The sequence below is a fragment of the Balearica regulorum genome, chromosome 3, assembly GCF_011004875.1.
Source record: "Balearica regulorum gibbericeps isolate bBalReg1 chromosome 3, bBalReg1.pri, whole genome shotgun sequence".
NCBI classification, from domain to species: domain Eukaryota; kingdom Metazoa; phylum Chordata; class Aves; order Gruiformes; family Gruidae; genus Balearica; species Balearica regulorum.
This window is the reverse complement of record NC_046186.1, coordinates 9,918,433-9,944,874: the sequence shown is the minus strand read 5'-3', so window position 1 is coordinate 9,944,874 and position 26,442 is coordinate 9,918,433.

Here is a 26,442-nt window from a genome sequence, read left to right as displayed (position 1 = left end):
CTGAACAGAAGATAAAGGAAGTACAATCAACATAAGCACAGCAGGAGAGTCTTTGAGTGCCTTGGATAAGAAGAAGGGTGCTCTTATTCCAAGCTTGTAGAAGAGCAGTTTTATTTTGTGCTTGATTTATATTGTGCCCCTTCTATGGAATCAATTGCTTGAATGCTGGCAAGAGCTCTGTACTGCTCCATTAAATGTAAGACCCACTGTGCTACAGGGTACTTATTAGCATGGACAGGAACAGACAATAATGCCTGAAAATTCATTGCAGCCGTGTTTTTAAAAACTATCAAGTCACAACTTAACAAAAAGCCCAATTAGTGCCCAAATATCTTGTCTATTTTCTCTAGCTATGGCATTACCATTGTTAAAATATATTAAAACTAATGTATAATTCCCAGAGTATAAAATGATATTACAAAATAAATATTCTAAATGAACTGTTCTCTATCCTATATATGCAACCCAAGATGTGGAAATACACTATTGTATGGATGATAAATGAAGACCAGCCTGAATTTCTGAAATGATCATTATATATATACTGCAAATGAATACTGAAATAACATTTTTCCACCCACATGCATATGATCTATTTCTGATGAGTTGAAATTAGTAATTTCAATTACTCTTTTTAATTTTTCTCCTAACAGATTATTCCTGGTATTTGGATGCATTTAACTAGAATCATTAGTGTATCCTTTTTATACCATAGGAAACAAAAAAGGGATTAGGCTTTTTAATAACTTTTACTCTTTGAAAGAAAATTTCTAAGTAAGTATTAGTGTCTGGGATCCACTGAAACATGATTTTACAGGAACTTAAGTGAACACATGTAAAATGTAATGTCATTACATTTCTATAAAACTATAGAACTATAGACTCTGGTCTTTTTCATCCTATTTTTTGATGTTTTCATTCTTGAAATATTATTTTTGTAAACTTTTGCATTTAATGATTTTGATGTGTGCAAGTTTTTTGTTCAGCAAGAGTGGTCTCCTTCTGTAGGCAGCAGGAATTAATATAGATTTAGAAAGACCCACATTCCAAAATCATTCAATTTAACATTAATGTTTGCAAGAAGAGTTATTTGCCAGCACACTTTGGAGTGTGAACATATTCATGGCCAGCATGATCTCACATTCTGTGTTGGGCTATCTGGAGAGTGATACTAGTTCTTCTAGTTTGGTCACAGTTGCCCCTGTGTTACATTTTCTTAAAAGGATGCCAGTGAGCAGCAAGTAGAGTGACTGCCTACTTGTTTAGTGTGGAACTCCTTCAGTCTCACTGATTCTCCTGTAAGGACTGCAAAACAGTGATAGACTTGTTGTCTATAAAACTATATGAAATTCAGGAAGCTGCCAAGTTGAGAGTTAGTCTGGACCTGCTCTGTGAGGAAGCAATGGAAAGATGAACATGGCTTCAACTCTTTTGTTCAGTTATCTCATGCAGAACATTTGAGTTGCTGAATTTCAAAACTATCTTCCTGCTTTTGTTCCGGTAAAATGTAACCATGGAAATTCAAGGCCTTGGAGGTGTTTTTCCTATGAGTTCTTTAGTGAAACAGTGCATACAGATAGATCCCCCTCAGACCTCTGCATTTAATGGGTGCCTCCACTGTCACAATTATGATTCTCAAACATCATGAAGGAATAGTGGAGTAATGCTATTAGGAACATCAAAGCTGGTTGTAAATATCACTTATTTAGCTTCATGTGGGAAGAATAAGAAAAAAACATTTTTAACAAGGCATATTTAAGTTAGATACTAGGAAAAAATAATTCTAATGGTGAAGAGAGTGAAATATAGGAACAGCTTGCCTCTGAATTTTGTAAAGTTAGTGGATGTCTTCAAGAAACAGTTGGGCAGCCAAAAGGCAGGAATGACATAGGTAAAGTTGATCCTGCTATGGGAAACAGGATAGCTTAGGGTCTAGGATGTATGCCATGGTTCTGTAGACATGACAAGGACTCAAATATATCTTAGACCATCCTACAGAATAATAACAGTAGGCAATTACAGGCAGTTAGTAAAAATGCAGATGTTCACTTTCAAGGCAGTTAGTAAAAATTTAAACATTATGTTCCAAAAGCTTCAGCTAAAATGCAACATAAAGTGGGACGAGCAGAGATGCGAGTCAGATCAGAGCTGGTCCCTCTGCCTTGATACTCTGTGCGGGAACACACTGATCATTTCCCCCACAGAGCCCATCTCACTGCTAATGAACACGTTCACTCAAAACTAGGAATTCATTATTTATGTTAAATAATTACCCTCTCCTAAAAGCCAGTCATTTCATCTGAACAGCAGCACACTGCAGAAGGTGTCATAGTGTGCCTATGAGAAATGACTTCTTGGTTAGTGACGTCACCATAAAAAGCTTTTTTTATTGAGAACAAGGAGTAACATTCTCTTTTCAGGTTGTTGCTGGTAGGCATTATGAAGGATTTGCATGTCAGATCTTTCCCTCTCTGCCCCCCCTTCAAGCAGCTATTACAGCGTGTCACTGCAAAAATACTTAGATTGAATATGAAAGCTTGAAGGCAGCAACTAAGGTGATACTGCAGATACTACCACCTTTATTTGCCCTGAGTTGTATCTTCCCTAATGAGTAGATTTACTCTTACTCCCTGTAATTATCATTACAGGCAACAGAATAAAAGCAGAATAAGGTGCTACTTGTGGTGTTAAACTTGGCCTTTCACGCTATTCTCCCTTCTGCTTATTTTAGTTTTGATACTGCTAAAGACAATTACTCTGCAACATTTAATTCAAAAGTTCAAAACTGAAGACATTGCAGGATGTTTTATTGTATTTCTCATTTCATTAATCTTTCTCTATCATCTATTTACTGGATATGAATTGTAAGAAGCACTGTGCCACATTTGCGTGCTTCAGAAAAACATTTTGCATGTGCAGGCAGCATATGGCAAATGTATAAATGGTTATGAATAAATCATGAATCATCACAATTATTAATAACTGATAAAGTCCTGAAAAATGCCTTTAGCTGAGCAATCTGAAGGAAGAAGAGAGTGCAAAATGCCTTGGAGAAATGTGTCTTCACTTAAGAAGTGAGCACTCCCACAGTCTTGAACACTGGATTTAGCAGGAGACACTGTGGAGCCAGCTATCAAAATGGTTTTAGCAGCAATGACTTTAACAGAGCGTATGTTCTCCTGGAATCTAATGATAGAGGAGGTGGCGAGAGGAAGACAGGGGGATAGATTGCTCAGGGGATTTGTAATGGGAACATCAAGATAACACTTGCCAATTTAATTGCGCTTTTCATCATATGATCTCAGAGTGCTTTTCTCATAGATTCATCGTTTTTATGGCCAGAAGGGACCGTTAGATCATCCAGCCTGACCTCCTGTTTAATGCAAAATTTCATCCGGTTATCCCTGCACAGAATCCAATATCTTGAATGCTTTGGAAACTCTACAAGTTTAATTCTCTATCTCTCACTCATGTTGAGAAGAACTTGCTTAGGAGAGAAGTCCTAATTTAAATGGGATAAGTTTTGTGCATAAATATTGCAATCTGAAAAGAGCTACAGAACTAAATACACAAAGATTTAGGATGCAAATGAATATTCAGAACATAACCCTGGGCAAAGGTGTTACTGTTGAAGGATCTGCTGAGATGCACCTTTCACTTTTCCTCTGATATTAATTTATTCACATACTTCCAACTTTTTCACTAGGATTTACATATATACGGAAACATGTCACACCTTAAGGAAATGACATTTCTCTTCTGCACTTGATGGAGCAAACCATTGTACTTTTCCATTCTTTTACTGTGTTGTGGGAGCCTGGAGAACCTAACTGGTTAGGAGGAAGATTAAGTACTGAAGAAGTGACTTCTTAGAAGGAAAGAGCCTTAGCATGGGTCTTGTTCGAAGACACATGATTTCCTCTCGCCTCTCTTCTTCTCCAGCTAGCCCCTTTGTAGAATGATCAGAGCATATCTGTCTGTATCCGCTCACAGAAACAGACATTTAATTGCTTTCACCTCCAAATTTCTTCTTGAGATGCACACTGTAGTCAAATGGAACTAGAAAATATGTCCACCAAATGAGATGCATGAGGTGACTTAGTCCACATGTTGTACAACTGAGGCAAAAGCATTCATTTGCTGCTACTGGAATGTCTTCTGGTGGCTCATGTACCATAGGAAAAGAGTATATACAAATTTCTTCTCTTTCTTTTGCTCTGACCAGACATTGCAATCCATCACCAACAATCAATACCTACGTTATTTGATTTTTTTTCTGTACTACAACATCTCAGCTCACAGAAAATTTTCTGTAAGACAGTATCACAAACTTTTGTTCATCCAGACAACTCCGCATTTTTGAGGGCTATTCCAATCCCACTTTGAAAGGATCCCTATAACAGCAAAAATGTAGGGGAAAATAACCATGCTGACAACTGGCCTCATTTGGTAATTCAAGTCCATCCTACTTTTAGATCATTAGAAGGTCCGTAATTCACAGAGCGTATTATAAATACAAGATCACTGTCATGGCATGCTAAACTAGTAATGGTCATGGACAAATGGCTTATTTGTGACTACATCATGGTGAAAATGATTAGTATGATTCTTGCATTGCTACAGATGGAACAAATGGCAAAGACTTTGGGACTCATTCTGATAAATAGTGGAATAATAATATGATCATTTTCCTATTTTTTTTTTTTTAAATTAGAAATTCATTGCATTTTTCTGGGAAACAGAACAATGTTTCTTGATGCCATTCCATTGGCTTTCTCTTCTCATCAGCTCAGACATAATGTTGTACACAAAAGTTTTTATGCAGCATTTGGGAACTTGCATTTCAAAATCTCAAGAGACACAAATGTATAGTAACGATAAATTATCACAGAAAACTTGTCATTTGACCTGTATTAATTCTAAACTTCATGCTTTTTATATAAACCAGGAGTCTGTCGTTGCATGAATAAGACATGAAAAGGAAAAATAACATAAAATGTACCAGACTAATGATCAGCAGTTTGAATTCCAGCCAGCAGGTGTTTTTAAGCAGCATTTCTGAGGTGTCAATACTGAGACAGATACTGTTTAACAAAATTCCTGATGATCAGGATGACAGAATGGAATCCACCCTTAAAAGGTTCAAGGGTGACAGCAGTTGTGGGGGAACTGTTGATGGGGGAAAGGTAGGGCATCTCAACAGGTTGGATAAATGGGTTGACAGAAATCCCATGAAGTTCAACATGGGCAAACAGAGACTCCTGCACTTGGGATGGAATAACCCCATGCACCAGTGCAAGTATTGGGCTAGGAAGCAGCTCTGGAAAAGGACCTGGAGTTGATCATGGAGGACAAGAAGTGAGCAGTACAACCCTACAGTGGTCAACCCCACACTAAGCTGTATTAACCAGCAGATTGAGGGAAGTGATTATTCTTTGGTATCTGGCACTTATGAGTCTGCTCTGGAGACAACTATACCTCATTTTGTCCTCCTCACTACAGGAAAGATGCTTTCAGACTGGGGACAATGCAGTGAAGGGCTACCAAAGTGGTTAAGAGCATGAAACATACCATATATGAGAAGATGACCCCAAGAGGGGTGGTGCAGTTATCACACTTCAGGGAAGGGATACCATCTAGAGGAAACTTGACAAACTTGTGAAGTGGGCCCATGTGAACCTCTTGAAGTTGAACAAAGCCAAAACGTCCTGCACATGAGTCAAGACAAACAAAGACCTGTACCAGTACAGGCTGGGGGATGAATGGATTGAAAGCAGTGCTGACAAGAAGGATTTAGCGGTACTGGTGGATGAAAAATTGGACATGAGGTGGCAATCTGCACTTACAACCCGGAAAGCCAACCATATCCTGGGCTGCATCACAGGAAGTGTGGTCAGCAGGTCGAGGGAGGTGATTCTGCCCCTCTACTCTGCTCTTGTGAGACCCCACTTGGAGTACTGCGTCCAGCTCTGGGGGCCCCAGTACAAGGAAGACTTGGACCTTTTAAAGCAGGTCCGGAGGAGGGCCATGAAGATGATCAGAGGGTTGGAACTGCTCTCCTGTGAAGAAAGGCTGAGGAAGCTGGGGTTGTTCAACCTGGAGGAAAGAAGGCTTGGGGGAGACTTTATTGCAGCCTGTCAATGTATAAAGGGGAATTTTATTTTTAGCTACCACTAACTGAAGAGTGGTTGCACAGAAGATGGAGTCACACTCTTCCCAGAGATGCACAGGGAAAGAATAAGAGGGAACACAATTTGCAGTAAGAAAAATTCTCTTTACATGTAAGGAATATGTTTTTCACCTTGAAGATGGCCAAACCCTGGCACTGTTTGCCCAGAGAGTCCGTTGGATCTTCATCTTTGGAGATATTCAAAATTTGAATGGATACTGCCCTGAGCAACCTGATCTAACTCTGAAATTATCCCTATTTTGAGCGGGAGGTTAGATAAGACAACTTCCCCAGGTCCCTTCTGACCTAAATTATTCTATGAATCTATAATATTTCCTACAAGAAAAAATATGAAGAAAATATATTAAACATTTTGAAAAGCTACTACAGTGATGATGGCTGTATGAGTACTTCAGATGGATATTCTAGAAGAGTTCTTTTCAGACTGAAATTCAGTGGTATTCAGGACTGCAGATAATTTTTCCAGCTATTGAAGAATCCAATAATAATGGTGATTTATTCTATTCATTAAAAAATGTTACTAGTTTGCAATTTTTAGAGCTTCTTCGGAGAACAACATGTTTACAGATATAGCTTTCAATGCCTTTAACATGTGATGAAATATCCTTTTAAAAAAAAGGGAAAAAAATACACTCATGTTTACTGGTTTCAAGAAACATCTATGTGTGATTTGTGACATGGAATCTGTACACAGTCCATGAACAAAAGCTGTAATTTTTTTAATGTACTTAATAGGATAAATAGTTTGACAATTATTACAGAGCATAAAAAAAATAATCACAGAATCATAGAATGGTTTGGGTTGGAAGGGACCTCAAAGATCATCTAGTTCCAACCCCCCCTGCTGTGGGCAGGGACACCCCCCACTAGACCACGTTGCCCAAAGCCTCATCCAGCCTGGTCTTAAACACTTCCAGGGATGGGGCATCCACAACCTCTCTGGGCAACTTGTTCCAGTGCCTCACCACTCTCACAGTAAAGAATTTCTTCCTAATATCTAATCTAAATCTACCTTCTTTTAGTTTAAACCCATTACCCCTTGTCCTGTCACTACACTCCCTGAGAAACAGTCCCTCACCATCTTTCCTGTAGGCCCCTTCAGGTACTGGTAAGCTGCAATTAGATCTCCCTGGAGCCGCCTTTTCTCCAGGCTGAACAACCCCAACTCTCTCAGCCTGTCCTCACAGGAGAGGTGCTCCAGCCCTCTGATCAGCTTTGTGGCCCTCCTCTGGACTCGCTCCAACAGCTCCATGTCTCTCCTGTACTGGGGCCCCCAGAGCTGGACGCAGTACTCCAGGTGGGCTCTCACAAGAGCCGAGTAGAGGGGCAGGATCACCTCCCTTGACCTGCTGGTCACTCTTCTTTTGATGCGGCCCAGGACACGGTTGGCTTTCTGGGCTGCAGGCGCACACTGCCGGCTCATGTTGAGCTTCTCATCAATCAATACCCCCAAGTCCTTCTCCGCGGGGCTGCTTTCAATCCATTCCTCACCCAGCCTATGGTCATGCTTGGGATTGCGCTGACCTACATGCAGGACCTTTCACTTGGCCTTGTTGAACTTCATGTGGTTCGCACGGGCCCACCTCTTGAGCCTGCCAAGGTCCCTCTGGATGGCATCCCTTCCCTCCAGCGTGTTGACCCCACCACACAGCTTGGTGTCGTCAGCAAACTTGATGAGGGTGCACTCAATCCCACTGTCCATGTCACCGACAAAGATGTTGAACAGTGCCGGTCCCAGTACCAACCCATGAGGAACGCCACTTGTCACTGTTCTCCACTTGGACATTGAGCCGTTGACCACAACTCTTTGAGTGTGACCATCCAGCCAATTCCTTATCTACCGAGTGGTCTATCCATCGAATCCATGTGTCCCCAATTTAGAGACAAGGATGTCGTGCAGGACAGTGTCAAATGCCTTGCACAAGTCCAGGTAGATGATGTCAGTTGCCCTTCTCTTATCCACCGACGCTGTAACCTCATCATAGAAGGTCACCAAGTTTTTCAGTCACGATTTGCCCCTAGTGAAGCCATGCTGGCTGTCACCAATCACTTCCTTATTTTCCATGTGCCTTAGCATAGTCTCCACATGGACTTCAACAGAGTAAAACTCAACTAATGTCTTTTATTTTATGAACGCATAAGGGGAGAGATTGCTTTCAGGTAACAAACTGATTCTTCTACCAAGTGGAAGCAGGAATTCGAGTGGTGTTTCAGGGCGTGCCCTGAAATCTAGCTCTGAAATGTCTCAGTTTTGTCACTATATGAACTGCAGGGGCAGAGCACTGCTTACTGTACAGCTCCCAAGTACGAATGCAAAAAAAAAAAAAAAGAAGAGCTTTTTATTTGTACTGAGGCTTTGATTTCTGTAAAAGCTTTAAGATATTTTTTCTTTTGTGGACAGCTGAAAGGTAGTTCTAATCCTCATCACATTTTATATGAATGCTCGTAAATGTCTGGACTTATGGTCAAATGCAATTAAATTATCACAGTCCATCAGATGAGTGGCAATAGCGGACAACATGAATGCTCTTAACCCAATCCAGTGGTGAGGTGAAATGTACTGGTTTTTAATTTTGCACATCTAACTTTGCCCCTAGAGTGGACTAAGACTTAATATTTTCAGCTATCACAGTCTCTATTGACAGGTAGTAAGTCACTATTTTGTAGTATCTCTTTTTTTTTTTTTTTTTTTTCCTGTCATACCCTGACTACACAGTAAAGACCTGATCTGTAAGTCCTGTTTTTCTTGATACCTGTCCTGCCACATTTCAGAGCCAAAACTCTAGCTGAGAAGTTCGGGGTTTATCTATATATCTTAATTTAGAGATAAAAGTTAAAAGTGTCTAACCATTCCAACTTATTTGGCACTACAGTAAATTGTCTATGACATGTTGCTCTGATTTCTAATAGAATCACTCAAGTACTTCTATATGGTAAAAGGACAAATTAACGGGACAAAGCTCAGTAAACATTTTTGTGTTATATTCAAGGTAAAGATATTAAGCATTCAAATGAATTAGCCAAAGATCTGTAGCATAAAACTTCTCAGATTTGCTGAATCCAGAAAAATTGTCACCAGCATTTTACCCTTTGACTGAACATATGGTTACAAGCTTTGAGGACACTACGTGTGCTCTGATTTACCTTATAGCAAAGACATTTTTCCTGCTGAAGGTTCCTTACAGTCTTACGCAATCCTATACCCTAACATATGTTCTAATTATGCAGTAGTTTGTTTCCCACATAATTTCCTTTCTTTAAGAGAATAACACCTCTCTTTTACCTGAGTGAGATTTTTCATTAAAATAATGAGCCATGTAACACCTTGAATGGTGCAATTAACCAAAGTTCACAGAACACTTTATAAATTAGAATTTCAACACCCTACAAGAAAGAGTTTTTAAAAAACATTATTCCCATTTTCCTGGAGGTTTGGATTGAAATCAACCAGAGTTCACTCAAGTTCCTACTTGAAGAAACTCTGCATAAGCAATTCCCTGGTGAGGCCTCAGTGGTGTCTCACACTCCTCACCGACTGCATATAGTTCCTATGTGTCTTAATCTAGAAAGAAGTTTTATCTACTGCCCAAGTAAAGTAACACTTATGCCAGGCACATGTAATAGGTAATCTGGATCTTTTACTGGGGCCCCTCCTTCAGCTGTTGCCAACAGGCCACGTGAGAGGCACAGCTGAGCAAGTATTAAACCCGCAAGTGCTGCAGTAGGTGATGTCCACCTCTGTGACATCCCAATCTCCTTCTGAGGAAAGGTCTCCTTTCCAGGGGACTGTGCTGCAGAGCAATGATTGAACCCATGAATTTTGTCTGACTTTAGGTGACAACACAATCCAGCTGAAAAAAAAAAATGGTTTGTATCTCTTCATGGAATACTTGACTACCAGACTCATTTATCTCATACATATTTATTAATTTTAAGAGCTTTTTGGAAGTCATTTGACATTTCATTTAACATACTTGTATTATTAGCCTTGAATGCTTATTTGCAGCATTAAAAATCACTGCTAATTGTTACAGGGGCATAATTAGGATTATACCAAGGTCATTCCACATAGGAAGTCAAATTGTGTGTGAATGTGAAGAATATGTGAATACATGTGTAAATACTTGTGTAAATATATATGCCTATAAAGTAAGTATGCACACATGTATACTTTTATTATCTATCTTGCAGTCTTGTGTTGCTCTGTCTTAAGTAACATTCTGGAACTCTGCATCCCGTAACAATGACCACATGAATTTGCATGGTCATTTATCAAGAGATTTTGACTTCTAGGACAGGAGATATCCATAGAAAAGCTGACTTCATCTGAGTTAGCCCTTTATACCCTGTTAATAGAGAGTGGAGATAAACCAACATTATCAGGAGCAAAAAAAATCCTCTACCGTATGTAGTTGCATTCTTTAGATGAACCTTGTATTAAATCTATCTGCTCCCTTGGACAAGTCCCCTTTTACTCTAAGAAAGTTTACACAATTAGTTGGAAAACAGTTGTCTATTCTGTGAATAAGACAAAGTCCTCTTCTGGACTTTAATATAAGTCTATTTTCCAGTCCTGCTGGGAAATCACAGACACATTACCAATAGTGATGGACTTCAAAGTAGAGTTAGTCAAATATTGTTGGTATCATTCTTCCTGTAAAATGATAATTCTTCATATCAGAAACTTTTCAAAGAAATGTGCCTATTTTTATGAAAAATCCCTATGAAGGTTTCTAGTCAAAACAAGAGAAAGAGGAAGTGAGCTAAATAAAATATAAATTGGCAGAGAAGACAGGAAAAGAAAGATTGAAGTGAAGTAAAAAAGAAAAAGTAATCAAAGAAATAATGTCAATGTTCCCAATAACACAATGTCTGGATTTGAGTTCTGAGAAAAACACAAAACCTGTTGTCTTTAAAATGTCATCCTAAAGGACTGTAAAATATTTGAGCCTCCTAATGGTGACATAATAATAATAATAATAATTTTTCATTCAAATGTAGGGTGCTATCCCTTAAACGATCTGTTATTTTTTAGACTAAAATCTTTGGAGATTTTTAAACAAAGCATTTATTTTGTGAGTCTTCTAGTTTTAAACAGAAAAGCAAGTGAAATTTAAGAAAATAGAAACATTCTGCATCATCTATAAAATAAAAAGTAAAAAGCATGCACATTTGGAAGGCCATCCTCTAACATCATTATCCACTCAGCTACTTTCACTGGCACATAACAACAACAACAAAAAAGAACCAGTTTTGTATTAATGTCACCATCCTGTCTTTTTGCAGATAGCTAGTGCTATCCAAAATAGATGTATGTGCTTGAAAGATTAGTCCTGTTTTTATATGCATAATGTATCAACATCATTGCACAGCTCCAAGCGTAGTTAATTTTTATTTAAAATGAAGAAGCATAATGAAGACTGTGTGCTGAAAATGTCATAAGGAACTGTTTGTGTATATTACCCACTTTCAATTTCTGTGATTTATGTGATGGAAATCGTAAGCATGCTGTGAAAAGTGAAGCCCAAGACTTGAAACATATGAAGCTGAATACTACAAAGGACTTTGGCATCTGAGTTACTCCAAGAAATAATTTGGTTTTACTGTTATGAAGGTTTTCCTTAAATTTATGCTTTGATTTACTATAACTTCCTTGCTTAGATTTCCTTGTTCTGATGTCAAAATTATAACAGAAATCTGGCAACTTTAAGAGGCACCTTAGCACACAATACTATTTTGTCATGGTTTAACCCCAGCCAGCAACTAAGCACCAGGCAGCTGCTCACTCACTGCTCCCCCAGCAGGATGGGGGAGAGAATTGGAAGAGTGAAAGTGAGAAAACTTGTGGGTTTAGATAGACAGTTTAATAGGTAAAGCAAAAGCCACATGTGCAGGCAAAGCAAACCAAGGAATTAACTCACCACTTCCCATTGGCAAGCAGGTGTTCAGCCATCTCCAGGAAAGCAGGGCATGCTGAGTATGACATCATATGGTATGGGATATCCCTTTAGTCAGCTGGGGTCAGCTGTCCCAGCTGTGTCCCCTCCCAACTCCTTGTGCACCCCCAGCCTACTTGCTGGTGGGGTGGTGTGAGGAGCAGAAAAGGCCTTGGCTCTGTGTAAGCACTGCTCAGCAAACGAGACCATCCCTGTGTTATCAACACCATTTTCAGCACAAATGCGAAACACAGCCCTGTACTAGCTACTATGAAGAAAGTTAACTTTATCCCAGCTAAATCCAGCACATACTTCAATGATTGGGAAATCTTTTTTAAACAAGTCTTGATTATGGAATGTATCCATAATCAGAATACTCCTCTGCTCATGATTAATCTCCAAAAAGCCACATATTTAAAAGGGGTATATAATTAAAACTAAGTATTATCTTGGCCATTAGGAAATTATCTTATCAGAGCTGCAGAATGCTAGCTGAAGTATTACATGGGTCTGTTGGGAGTATGGTTAATGTAATAACATCTCTGGTTAAGCCTATACTAACCAATGGTAAATGTTATATATCATTTTTAATTTGTACATTCCTAAGGGATGAAAGCTTTATAATGCATCCAGCTGTGAAGCAAACCTTCTCAATGTTGTAGTGTTAGTATTAGCCATACTCTAAAAAATGTCAGGACTGATTGTGAAATGTGGTTTATGATCTTTTTTTTATCACTACAGTAGTTTAGCTATAACTCAAGTATGTTGTTTTGCAAATACAGATCATAGAATCATAGAATGGTTTGGGCTGGAAGGGAACTTTCAATGATCATCTAGCCCAACCCCCTTGCTGTGAGCAGGGACATCTTTCACTATATCAGGTTGCTCAATACTCCATCCAACCTGACCTTGAACACTTCCAGTGATGTAACATCCTCAACTCCTCTCTGGGCAACCTGTTCCAGTGTCTCACCACCCTCATCATAAAAAAATTTCTTCCTTATGACCAATCTAAATCTACTGTCTTTTAGTTTAAAACCATTGCCCCTTGTCCTGCTATTACAGGCCCTGGTAAAAAGTCTTTCTCTATTTTTCTTATAAGCTGCCTTTATACATTGACAGGCTGCAATAAAGTCTCCCCCAAGCCTTCTTTCCTCCAGATTGAACAACCCCAGCTCCCTCAGCCTTTCTTCACAGGAGAGCAGTTCCAACCCTCTGATCATCTTCATGGCCCTCCTCTGGACCTGCTTTAAAAGGTCCAAGTCTTCCTTGTACTGGGGCCCCCAGAGCTGGACGCAGTACTCCAAGTGGGGTCTCACAAGAGCAGAGTAGAGGGGCAGAATCACCTCCCTCGACCTGCTGACCACACTTCCTGTGATGCAGCCCAGGATATGGTTGGCTTTCCGGGTTGTAAGTGCAGATTGCCACCTCATGTCCAATTTTTCATCCACCAGTACCGCTAAATCCTTCTTGTCAGCACTGCTTTCAATCCATTCATCCCCCAGCCTGTACTGGTACAGGTGTTTGTTTGTCTTGACTCATGTGCAGGACGTTGCATTTGGCTTTGTTCAACTTCAGGATGATGCATTTCATGACAATGAACTTCCTCATCGCTATGAGGAAAAACCAAGGAAAAAAAAATACCAGAGCCAACCTGTGTTCTCCAGCCTCATGACGTGCATTTGCAGGGCAGGTTTAATCCCCACATCAGGCTTTCACCATGTGAAAAAAAAAAAAGGAAAACTGCTCAGAAAGGCAGTCTTGGGCAATCCAAATCATTGGCTGGAAGAAGGGACTACAGAGCAGAAACTTCTGAGGTATACTTTGACAGCTTGGTTTGGGACCCACCTATAAGCACAATGAAGGGACAAGTTCCATAGGTTGCTTTAATCTCTTCCTTTGAGAACTGTTCCAAGTTCTCCTTCTCTGCTTGGCAAACTGAGGTATAAGAAAATATGTTTCATAGCGGTCTAGCATGTGAAGCCATGGTAAAGATGTGGCTCTTATGGTCAGAGCGACTGATGACCCCAAACTACATAATTATTTTCTTGCATCTGAACATTGGGGTGATTCTGCAGACACTTATCACTAGAAATGTAGATGTTTATGGAGACTTTCTGGTGAAAACAGAGACAGAAGAAGGTATTAATCTGGGTGCTCACCTCCTTTTAATGAGCCATGACTCAAATTGTTGATGATGCTGATTTAAGACCATGAAGAAACAATCTACCTTTATAGAGTTCATAAAATAGATAGTAGGCCTGATAAATGGAATATACAGAACAAAGAAAAAAAGAAAAGCAGAATGTGGGGCCACAGAAGTTCAAAGCAGGGAAAAACCCCACAAATATTTACCAGAGTAGGTCAAACACCAGCAGAAAAGAACAGGGGAAGTTAATCCCCTAGTTTTTGAAGCCCAAAGTCTTTTGCAGAATGTCTATGTAGAGGGCAGCCTTTAGCAAACCCAAGGTTTTAGACTCTTCATGGGAGATACTGAATGAAAGTCCAAGGCTTGTATCAGACAGGAAATCAGATTAGCTGAACCTTTCTGAGCTTGAAAATATTTGATACCTGTTCAGTGAGCACTATCTATCAGATGAACTGAAAAAGGCAGGCTTCCCATAGAAGATCATTTTAAGTAACAGGAAGATGTATGGAAGTTGAATTGAATTTGCTTAGTAAAACATGCATCTGACATTTCAGCATGTATTTCACCAAATGTAACAAGATTTTTTCAGTGTAAGGCTTTTTATTATTATTTAATATTAGAGACAATATAATCTCAGCTGGTATAACACAGCACAGCCCTACTGAAATCAGCAGAGCTATAGTGATTTATAGCAACTGACGATCTCATCCTGTATTTTTACATTAATAAGCTTAGAAAAGCTATTTCTTCACAAATAGGAAAGCTAATTGTCTGACCTTTCAGCCTCACCCCTTTTTATAGCTGTCTTGGGGATTTACAGAGAAGAGTTATGAGAAACAGCCCGTCTCAGGACAGGGTTAGCTGAACCTCTGCACCACTCAGGTTTCTCTGAGCACGAAGATGCTATACAGTGGGGCATGATGCCGGAGCAGTGGAGGTGCCTTAGTTACTGAAGCTGTTGTATTTCATATTTCCACCACAAGACAGCTCCGGAGCTGAACTTCAGCGTCCGGTGTGCAGGTGGGGCCTGGGAGTTCAGGGGGAACCATCTTTGGCCTTTCTCATCACGGCATAGAAGCTGCAATCCTTAGACGGGGTCATGCTCTTCTTTTTAACTGCTCTTTACTTTGTGGGCTGCCGAATGGGTTTCAGGCAGCTGTGCTTTATTCCATTCAGAAACTTCAGCTGGTGGGTTTGACCAACTTCTTCCCTAAAACAAAACAATTCTATTTAGCACTTGATAACACACTTTAGAAAACACATATTTTAGAACAATGACGCATACTTTTTCTATCCTACCTCTCCATCCATCTTGTAGCTATTCGCAGCTAATCTTATGTTTCACTACAAGTCAAATGAGATAAATTTTCCTCTTAAGTTACTGGGGCAGAACTAAATCAATCTGCATCTCTTAGCCAGAGCAGATCCTGCTGTGTCTTTGGGTCTTTCAGTCTTGTTCCCTTTTGTTCATGCTTCCTTGAGTGCTCCCCATGAAAGTGGGCTGGAGCCATTAAGACTGTTATCTCTAGTATTGCCTCTTAATGACCCTTAAGTGTAAGCTGTTAGGCACCAATTAGAAAGGCCTCCTCCCTCTTTCTCTAAGCGGGTAGGCTCTATTAACTTGACAAATCCTCAAGGTGAAATATCTATTGGGTACAGATTAAAGTTGTTTAGGAGGTTTTTTTCTTCACAGAAGAAGCTGATTCAGCAAGACCAAAATGCTTATTAGGAATATATTGCTTTTGAAAAACACCCAGTGAAATTCAGCCAAAGCTTAATGAAACTGCTTGCTTTTCTGCTGACGCATTCAGCGGGGAAACCTGACTTCCTTTACCATATGCAGGGATACAGGAATCACACCACGAGTACTGCCAGAAAATCTCAGTGCTTTACTGACATGGAGCTGAGAAATTGGAATTTTTTGGATCACCTTTTTTCATCTGGTGGGGGATGCTGAAGTGTGTATTGATAAATTCAGTGACTTCAGACTCTTCCACATACCCTATCTATGTGTCCATCTATCTGTTCCTCATCTGTGCCCTGGCCTCTCAAATTCCCCCTCTTGTAAGTCATATAGAAACTGCAAATATACCAGGACCTGTGGATGACCTGAAGACCTGGATTGTCAGGTTCGACACTATTTATTTTAAATAATTTCTTGTTTATTATAAGTATTTTATTAAAGCTGCATTGAAACAATTCTGCTTTTTCTTTCACAATGAAGCACTTCAGACTCCCTCCTCTGCAAATGTTGGAAATTTCTGTGGTCAGGAATTGTAGCATTTTACTTCATTTTTAATATTACAGTACTGATAGTAGGAGACTTGGAACCAGCCTCACTAATTATCAAAAGACACTCCTACCTTTATTATACATCTCAGACAAGAGCTTATGAAAAATAATTCTGTAACACTGTTATAGAGTATTATCTGCTTCATGCCCATGGCACAAGGGTAGAGGAAAATTTTATACCCATCATGAAAGTTGCATCAGTTTGCATCAAATATGGATCTTTTTATGCAAATAGGATTCCCCACTGCTTCTATTACAACTTGCTGCTAGAAACCAGTACCTGTAAATTCTCTTTCCTTCAATGTGTTGAGGATTTCATTTCTATTGATGACAAATGCTATTACACAGTAAGGGATTATAGGAATTGATTTAGAACAAAAAATATGAGAAGGATTATATATGCAAATGAGGGAAGGAAGGCCAAAAGAGTAGTTTAGAATGCAAGAAATGATAGAATAGAAAGCAGAAATAAGAATGTACATACAATAAATAGGTAGCATTTCTGACAGAATTAGACTGTATGACAGACATCATGCAAAAGTGAATATACTCAGTGCTGGAATAGTCTTTGGCAGTCACTGATTCAGTCTACAAATGTATAAAGGCAATATAAAAGCTCAGGACAAACCAAAAACCCCAAACACACCCCCTCTCCCCCACCTAAAAACAATGACAAGGGCAATAGCCACTCTTTTATCTTATTGTTTGTTTAAAATCATTCAATCGTGGGGGCCACCCACAACAGCGTAGTTTAAACCACACTGCACCAGTTTCTTTATTAAAACACCTATGAGCAATTGCTGAAGTGCCTGTACAGGCTAGTTCTGCAGTAGGATGAAATCCATGATGCAATTGGGAAAACAGAAGTTCTGCATGCAGAGGAGATTCATTCTTCCCTCTGGAATCTTTCAGAGGATATTTTAATATTCAATTTGTGGTTTTGCACTAAGTGTGTACAGGTAATAAAATATATGTCAGAGAAATATTTCCCTCATTACAAGATTTAAAAAAAAAAAAAAAAAGAGAGAGAAGAAAAGAGAAAAAAGGCAAGCTTCTCTTGCTGGGCTAAAGCCAAAGCAGGAAGCAGAGAGTGCAACTCAGTAGTTTTTATTCTTTGGGTATGCTTATAAAGTCTTGCCTTCAGTACTTTGAATGCAAACAGACTAGTTTTGAGCCTTAATCAACAGGAAGACTTCCATGGACTGCTACTGGATGGAAGTCTCAGCTAAGATGACCAACCAGTGTTCAGAGAAAGAAAATCAAGTCTTGATTTTCTACAGTTCATATGCATACTAAGCATTTTAAATAAATAAATTACTATAAATAAATAAATCCAAATATTACTATTTGCAGAGAATTTTGAGCTATTCAGCGATTATTAAAGGAGATCCCGTTCCTCTGAACCCTTGCAAGGTGCCACATTAGTTGAGAAGAAACCTTTTTTAAAAATAATATTGTTTTTCTTTCCCTCAAACTCAGTAGCTTCTTTTTTTTTTTTTTTTACATTGGGGATATGTTTTTCTCTCTCTTCTACCTGCCAGTGTTACATGTTCCATCAAAAGCAAGTGAGGAGTTGTTCAGTTCTTCCAAGAAGAGTGGTCATACATCTTCCTTATAGATGTACATGATTAGCTAATAAAAATCAATTCAAATGTTTCCAAAGTAATCAAATAGCCATTGGTTGAATTTTCACCTGACAGCAGAAAAGTATAATGTATAGCAGAGTATAACACAAAGTGCTGTCTTTTATAGTAGGAATACATGGTTGTTTTTCACTGAAACTAACTCCTTTCAGAGATAATTACCTTGTTTATTTACTAATGATCACTCCAGATACAAAACTATGTCTGCTCAAAACAGAATTTTCACAAGGAAAAAAATGCTGTTAATTTCAGAAGGAAATTTTATATCTTTCTCTATATTTAGAAATCATTAAGCAAATGATTTGTCAAATTGCATGTAATAGATTTGGTTTTATTGATGTTGATCATTCACAATATTGGGAGAGAGAAGTAATAAGATAAAATCTGTGCAAGATGCCAAATGAAGAACATTTATTTCTATTTTTCCTAATTAAACAAGCTTTGTAAGTAAACAGTCCTAAACTTTATCGCGACCTCTTCTTAGTCAAGATGAATACACTTATAAGAACTGCCATAATAATCTTATTTAATACTCTCTCTGGGCCTGTTACATAAAACTTTAATGAATAATTTGTCAACACTAGACATAAATCTCTCTGCTGATGCATAACTTAATCTTTTTCACAATTTGCAGGTCAAAGTCTATTATGCCTAATGCAAAAAAAAATGTATATCTGAGCAATATTAAAGATAACATATTCAGACAGGTTTATTGCACACAGATACATCCATTCACACTGGATGTTTCTCATTATTAGCAAAGATATACATATTTGCAATAGTAGATTCAAACTGCACCTTTTCTTTCATTACCCAGCTGCATTATAAGATTTCCTGGGCTCCATTTAATTTATTGCAGCTTCTTGTTATGCAAAGAAAGCATCTACTTAAAAAAAAATAATCTACATATCAGATTGTATAGAGACTTCATACTGGGAGAGAGATTATTAAAATGTGATTTATGTTTTTGAATCTGAAGTAAATCACCTGATTGTGAAATAGTTTCTAAAAGAAGCTAATTTCTTTTCCTTGTTTTTAGCATATTGTAATTTAAATTAAAGGTAAGTTTTCCTGCATTTTGTGACTTTGCAGGGCCATTTCACAGGGTTTTTTTAATCTCAGTTTATTGTTTATTTCTTGTTCAATGTTCCTATTTAATTTTTTTTTTTCCCCCCTTTCCTTTAAATAGACTGAAATTAACAGTGTCCTCTGCATTTTAGGTTATTTTACTGATGGTTTTGCACCAATTAATTTTTCTCAGAAAAGTTTTCAATTAAACCCCTGGTGATAGGAGGTGGAATTCTCCAACACTAATCTGGAAATTCCACCTCCCAATCACTGGGGGGTTAATTGAAGGCTTTTCTGTGGAAAAAAATTGATTGGTGTATAACCAATCAGCAAAATATTCTGTGACTATAAGGAATACTGTTAACCTTGGACTATCTAAGGAGAAGAATACTGCCTTACTTGAAAGAGAGAAAAAAACCCAGAATCACAAAAAAACATATGAAATGGGTCAGCAGACTGAAGGAAGAATTCATTAGTGAGCTCCAAGACAAATTCTCCTTGCCTTTTAACACAACACCTTCTGGAAACAGCTCTCCAATTTCAGCAAGGCATGGTGTGTCCTGTGCTCCTGCGGGATGAGCTATGTGAAAAGGACAGCACGTGGGTCCAATTCCTTACGTAGCGTGAATTGGCAAATTGGCTTTCTTGCCTTTGATCTGCAGATCTATGATGGTTAAAAGCAGTGAAGGTTCTGTTTCCAAACCAGCAGTTTTCAAAGAATTAAAAAGTCCCCACCAGAACCGTGTTTGCCTCAGACAAGCAAAATGGACGATGTCACAGCTCCGAAGAAACTTTGATAGGTTTATTGGGTAATATGCACAATACAATAAAATCACAGGAACTGGGAAAGATGCAGATTTGTTATTGAATATAAAAGGATCCTTCAAAACCCAGGAGTTGGAGCTCCAGCATTATTGAAATATATTCTATTAAATGTAAAATAACATTTATTCCCCAATCAATAAACTCCTTGTAAATCATATCCTGGTGTGAATGAATTTCATAGATTACATTACAAACTCTTGATATGCATCTGTCGTTCTTTGCAGATTTGCTACTTTAGCGTAATGCATTGATCAGCTAACAGAATATAGATCCAAAAAGAAGAAATAATTACTGAACTATAGTCCTTCATTCATCTTCTTGTAGTTTGATAGCTAACCGGAACCAGATTTGCTTATTCTGATCCACTAGGCACAGTCTCTAGTAAGTCTTCTATCTGTTTTTCAGCCATCTCTGAAAAAGCATTTGGCAGGACTGAGGGAGGTGTCATATTTTTTGCAGGTTTTATTAGTGTTTTTCTGGTATTAAATATATAAACAGCCTAGGACTCTTCACCCTTGGCTGAATGAATTAACAATGAATTGGAGATATACTTCTTCTTGCTCCCTCTGTGACCCCACAATTTGCATTCCTGTCTGCACAGTGGGGCCAGGTAATGGAAGGAATAGAAATACATTCTCCTATAATACCCCACAGCCAGGTGGCTAATGTGTTTATTCATCATATAGATTCAAAACCTTCCAGGATGAAATCTAAATTGCTGTTCAAAAGGAAAAAGCACTGCTACCACATCATCCTTGCAAGGAAGCTCTGACCTGCTGTACACATCACTTTCATTTTCCAGGTTTATGGGAGCACCCAACTCAGATCTCCCAAAGGCAAGAGGCAGAGTTTCCACTGTCCTTTGAACCTTTAAATTTCTCAAAGCCATGCATTTCATACTGTTCAGCATGGTGGGTGTTGCTAATCTCAGTGCAGACACCAAACAACCCCCATCTATGTATAAAGAGACCTTAAGGTAGGTGCATCAGCCTGATGAGTTCCCCTCCTGGAGCTGAGCACTTCAGGGTGGCAGTGCTGATTACCACTTCATCCAGCAATTTTCTTATCAGTTGAATGGGCAAAATCAATATTTTTCATATAGTATTCCTATTAACTCATATTGCCAAAATCTTTTTTGCTATGGAGGATTACTTCATTACCAAATTGCTCTGAGAAGCACTTCCTACATACTTTGTGGAATTCATGTTATGAGAACAACGAGACTTGATGCTGAGACTGGGAGGTTTTGTAGAAGCCAAGGAGCTGCCAAATGTGGAGTTCAACAAAGACCTGGAAAGCTACCAATATACAACACCTTTGTTGAGGCATGAAAACAATATTAAAGAGTTTTTCTGCCTTACCTCTGAAAACAGTTGCATGTGTCTTTTGACCATTCTCTTGTACTTAGAAAAAATCCTGGAAGATGAGAGCCGGATAATCTCACAGCCATTCAGTAAAACACTGGAATTTATATCACCTCAGAAGTCTAATGAAATAATTGATGATTCACTAAACATATTTCAGTAACAGTAGTTAGAATATTATTCTACAAAATATATGAGGGAACCATGATTTATTAGTATCCCAAAATCAATAGAAATGATCATATTTCTTAAAATGCTTCAAAAGTTATCCAGGATATACAGTTCATTAAACGGGCTTCTCAACACAATCCCTGATATATATACACAGCAATGTGTATTCAATAGATATTTAGCCATCTATCTCCCATTATCATTCAATGAGAACAGGATGTCAAAATTTTTTTCCTCCTAAGAAATCCCAGAACCAGATACTTCAAAGAAGGAAGGTAATTATCTAAAGACATTTGTCAAAATGATCATTAGCTTGCATGATAAAAGAAACTCACATCTTGGCTCTGAAGGGATGCATCATAACATCTGAAATGTCGAATAAAATACACTGGAATTTGAGTTGTACACTGGAGTAAATATAATAGATGTGATTCTTTCATTTATTTTGATTGCTTTGTCCACTCATGTTAAATTTATGGTTCAAGCTAAAACCATCATAAATAAAGTTACTTCTAATCAATCAAGTTCAGTCATTATTTTTCCCTTTGATATCCAGATATTTTTCTGATAGATTTCGTAAAGATATCTGCAATCATTGTCTGTCTGCAGCTTTTGAAAAGGAAAAATACTCTTCTCACTAAGCAGTGGATTTACTAAACTTATATTCACTATGAACAAATTTATTTCTGGTTTATTAGATAAATATAAGGATTATGATTCAAATTTACCAAAATATTTGCATATATATTTAATCTAAAATACATGACCAGCTAATCCTGATTCAGCCAACGTTGTCTGTTCCCAACCCCTCTTCCTACATACTCAGTGTACATACTCACTACTCTGATAAATACACCTTGCAGCTGCTTACGGATCTTGTGTTATACTTGGAAGATCTTCTCTGTAGAAGTGTTTCACATCTGGACCCTTTGTTCACAAAACTTAGTAATTTATCTCTGTGGTCTAGACAGGGAAAGCTTGAGGGGTCATGGGGTTTAGCACTGCAGAGGGAGAGAGGAGTTCTAGAATAAATTTATCCCTATCTTATTACCAAACATACATGGTTTGCGCTGCTAAACTTCAGGAACTTTCCCAGAAAACTGCAAGCTGTGCACTTGAAAACACAACAGTGCAATAAATGAAGCATGAGGCTAAGACTGAACAGAACACTGCCCCTTTTAATGTGGTGTTAATTTAAATTGCATATCCCATGTTACTTATTTGAACTCCAATCAATATTTAGTTCTCTTCCAATTTATTATTTTGATTTTCAGGCTACATTTATTTGAAATCATAAACACAATTTAGATGGGAAGGGATCCAACTTCCTGCTTAAAGCAGGGCCAACTTCAAAGTTAGATCCAAATTCAAAGTTCATCAGGTCCCTCTGACCTTTGGATGGATATTCCACAACCTCCCTGGGCAATCTTTTCCTCTTTTGACTCCCTTCATTGCAGGGGAAAAAAGGAAAAAAAAAAGAAGAGAAGAGAAGAGAAGAGAAGAGAAGAGAAGAGAAGAGAAAAGAAAAGAAAAGAAAAGAAAAGAAAAGAAAAGAAAAGAAAAGAAAAGAAAAGAAAAGAAAAGAAAAGAAAAGAAAAGAAAAGAAAAGAAAAGAAAAGAAAAGAAAAGAAAAGAAAAGAAAAGAAAAGAAAAGAAAAAAAGAAAAGAAAAGAAAAGAAAAGAAAAGAAAAGAAAAGAAAGAAAAGAGAAAAGATTCTTCCTAATATCTAAGCAGAATTTTCCTTGCAGAAAATTGTGTCTGTTGCTTCTCATTCTACCACAATGAACTTAAAAAAGTCTGGGTCTGTCTTCTCTGCAATTTCCCACCATGTATTTAAGACAAAAATATGATTTTCCTTATATGATAATATAATGTCTGTATTTCTCTTTCTTCCCCCACCTCTTCTTCCACCACCAAAATTTTATTTGAGTGATTGTAAGAGAACTTTTTTATATGTTTTTGCAATAAAGCTTCCAGATGTATGAAACCATGATGTATTGCTTGAATTAGGTATAATTTAAAAGTTAGCTATAATTGCTCAAATTCAAGTGCCTAAAGGCTCTGTGATCAAGAAGCTGTTACTTCTGTGAACAATGAAAGGTAATTCAAAAATAAAGATACTGTTTTGCTTTGTTTTGTTTTGCTTTCAAATACCTCTATGCATTTATTCTTTCATATGCAAAAATGACGTATGCTGAAATACACCTGGAAGTGTCAGCTCATTATGATTTTAATTCTAATAAAAATTGTAATTTCCAAAAAGCAAACAGCAAGTGACTGTTAATGTGAGAGCAGTGACTACAATTAGATAGTCTCAAATGTAAATTTCTTATCAATATTTTAGATGAATATCTCTGACTATGTTTTTTAAAAAGGTTGTATTTGAAATTCAAATCAAAGATAAGTTAGCTGACTTCTCTGAAAATCTCTAATAAACAATAGCAAATCTATTTTATTAATGTCAAACAGAATCAAGCAGACACAGACAATATTGTTATTTTGCATTTTCAGAAGTAAATGCAAAGTAACATATAGTGATGGGCTTATTATTTTCTGGGAAGTCAAAATTATTCCTCTAAATAAAAACATCTTGATTTCACCTTATTTTTCAGGTTGTCATTTTCCATTACTAATGTTGTAACAGAGATATAATCTAACACCATTGACTATTTTGCAGAAAGCCTTTATTAAATGTTACTGCAAAATAACAGCTATTATCTTTGACCAAAAATAGAACAAATCATACTTAATCCAAGCAATCTTTCAGCAAATCCGTTTAAACAAAAATGTACCATCATTGAGCCACTCCTGCTGAAGCCATCCAAAGGAGCATGGTTTTTTACGTTCAGGGAAAAACACCAAACTACCTTGTGAAACTTCCTATTGTTAACAGTCATCAGCCATTTTAGCTCTCATTTTGAGAGACACAACTAAAATGATCAAAACTGCAGTGACAGTTCTCACCTATCTTAACTATGCATTTGGAGACCAAGGATTAATGAAGTCAAACTTCCAGGTTCACCAGCTAATGTGCTTGTAGATTTCTAATAATCCTGGTTTCTTGTTGCTCAGTGACAGCAAAATAACTCAGGATCAATCCAATCAAATGGTATTACAATATATATCCCTATGTATTTATATATGAATTAAAATTATGACAATTGTAAAACTAAATGTGAATAAATAGCTAAAAGTTAAAAAGGTAAACTGAAAGACTTATAACAATATCAAATCTATCTATGTGACTGCAACAAAACTACTTTCTAATCCCTAGGTAACTAAAAGCAACAGAACAATAAAGACAACGTGCATAAATTATTAACCACAACTACAGAATTTTATCACAGGAAATGAAATAAAGCTTTGGAGAAAGTTAATTATTTCACTATTTTGTTACTGAAAATAAATTATTTTTCTATTCTCTGAACTGCAATATAAGAAAAAAAATTAATTGGTTACAACATTTCCATGTAACATTTCAGTTCTGGTAGAATGTACCACTAAACCCATCTCTAGCTTGCCCTTCCAAGATCCTACAGGACAGATGTCAGCGGAGCAGCCTAGTAGGCAGCAAGCTGACACCTTCTGATAGCAAGTCACAACTGATGACCTCAGGTTTCTTTGTAGCACAAAGGTCATGTTAACATGTTTGGCCCAGATCCACAAAGGTATTTACTTATCTAATCCCCATTTGGATTTCTAATTTGCTGTTGAAATTCATGGGTAGATAAGGACCCAAATGTGAGCCTCTGTGGCTCCCTGGGAGCTCTCAGGTGGAGTAGCTGAGCTGGTTTAGCAGCTCCCAGCACAGGAAGATTATTATCTCCCACCTCTTCCTGGTCTCTAGCCATCATCTGACCCCTTAGTGAACTGACTCAGGTCATCTAGCATGTAGAAGAATATGAACACTTTTTTCTTCTGGGTGTTGAGGTTTTTGGTGGTTTTTTGGTTGTTGTTTTGGAGTTAGGGTTTTTTTTTGCTATTTCTCTTACCAAATCACAATCCTAAATGAATGAGTTGAGAGGTCTTTCTTTTACTGTTCAATCTGGGAAAGTTTTCTTTCTGGCATCCTTTCCTTGTGTACTTGAAAGCTGCTCAAACACATAGATATGCATAAGGTTACACTTTCACACTCTAATTAAGGAGTAAAAGTGGAGTATGCGTTTCAGATCACAAAAACCCCAAAAGGCGAGACTGTAAAAGGGAAATGAGGCACCTGAGATGACAGGGGGTTCACAAATCTTTGGCTCTTGGAGTCTTTTTTTTACCAAGATTTCAAAGCCAGAGATGGTGCTGCAATGTCATTCTCATTTCACTCTTCTCAGGTAAAGGAAGAATGGTCAGTAAGTTACTGATACTGTGATCGGTCTTCTACCATATCATTCTTCCACCATCTTGCCTGCTGATGCTAGGAGTAAGGATGTCCTATCCCTAACTTTATTTATCTGGTTTTGTGTCTTTTTCTTCTGTTCCTCACACAAAGTGGAGATTAAATTTACAGTGGGGGTATGCTACTTCTCTTCCCACAACTGAAGGCAGAACATCTCTAAGACATCTTGACTCCAGGAACAGTCATGCCTAAGTGAGCACTTGAGGAAAATTATCCAACGTAAATGCCTCTATGCAAACACACGTAGCATGGGGAGCACACAAGAGGAGTTGGAGACATGTACACACCTGCTGGGCGTGATCTCATTGGTATCATGGAGATGTGGTGGGATGGCTCCTATGATGAGTGCTGGAATGGAAGGATACAGGCTCTTTAGGAAGGACAGACAGGGGAGATGGGGGGGGGGGGGTGGT